Genomic DNA, 1,240 nt, shown 5'->3' on the forward strand with positions numbered 1-1,240 from the left:
TTGTTGATTATGGCTATTCCTAATGAAATCTTCAAGTGCATTGATCATTGTCAACTGTCCATGGACATCTGGGCAGAACTGGAGAAGCAAATCGAAGGAGGAAGDAAAAYGCTTAAAAACAATCGATCAATCTGCATCGATGAGTATCATAGCTTCAAGGCAAAAGACAGTGAGTCACTATCGGACACATACTCGAGACTGAAAACGTTAATCAGCAACTGCAAGAGGTATGGTGTCACGAGAACAACAAAAGAGAGGAAAGAGTTTAAAAGTTTCAATCGAAGAAACTTTACAGAGGGAAAGAGATATGAGAAAAGAGAGAAGGAATAGAAGCCCTTGCAGAGGGTTGAAGAGCAAAGGAAGGAAGAGCCTAAAGATGGCTGCTTCAAATGTGGCAAACCAGGCCACTTTGCTGCAGACTGCTGGTCTAAAGGGCCAAGGGCACCGTAGAGGGGTCCTAAAGATCCAGCCTTCTATAAAAAGAAGGTTGAATACTATCAGCAGAAGTCTCTGCTAGCTCAATCAAGTGAGCTAGTAACTGACGAGTCCTCTGACGAAGACGAACAGAAGGGTCTTCTCGCGTGGGAAGACTCGGACACAGAGGATGAGCTCTTCTGTGGGATGGCAGATATCAAGTCAGACTCCTCTGACAGGAACGACCAAGAGGTTTCTACTTCCTCCTCTTCTGAATCTATTGATCTTTTCACAGAGATCATCGATAACCTCGACTCAAGTCATTTGGAGCATTTCAATCTTAAAGAAAAACTTTCTCTCTGTGAAAAAGAAGTAATTCTGCTCACAGAGGAAAGAAATTGATCTTTTAAAAAGTTCGAAGAAGCACAATCCAAGTTTATAAACTTAGAAAATTCTTCAAAACAAAAGCTTGCCAAGGTTGAAAAAGACTTAAAAACTAAGGTGGAAGAGTTAAGGCAGATGGAGCATGAGAAATGCAATATTACTTCTGTTAAGGAATTCTTTTAAAAAAAAAAAAGAAATTAAGAATTTTTACACTAGGATGTGCTTGACAGAGAGCTAAAAATTAAGAAATTTCAAAWGGCTCAAAACATTTACAAAAAGATTAAGGTCAATTTAGGCAGAAGAGGTCTAGGTTTCTCGGAATTTGATAATAAACCCGGTTTCAAATCAAACAAAACTCTAGAGAATACCTTTAGATCCTCAAACAATTTGAAAAGCAAAATTTCTAAAACTAAGCCCATTTTCAAGAGGAGAAGGCTGTTGG

Source organism: Cynara cardunculus, assembly GCF_001531365.2.
Source record: "Cynara cardunculus var. scolymus isolate 2C chromosome LG 12, CcrdV1, whole genome shotgun sequence".
Taxonomy (NCBI): Eukaryota; Viridiplantae; Streptophyta; class Magnoliopsida; order Asterales; family Asteraceae; genus Cynara; species Cynara cardunculus.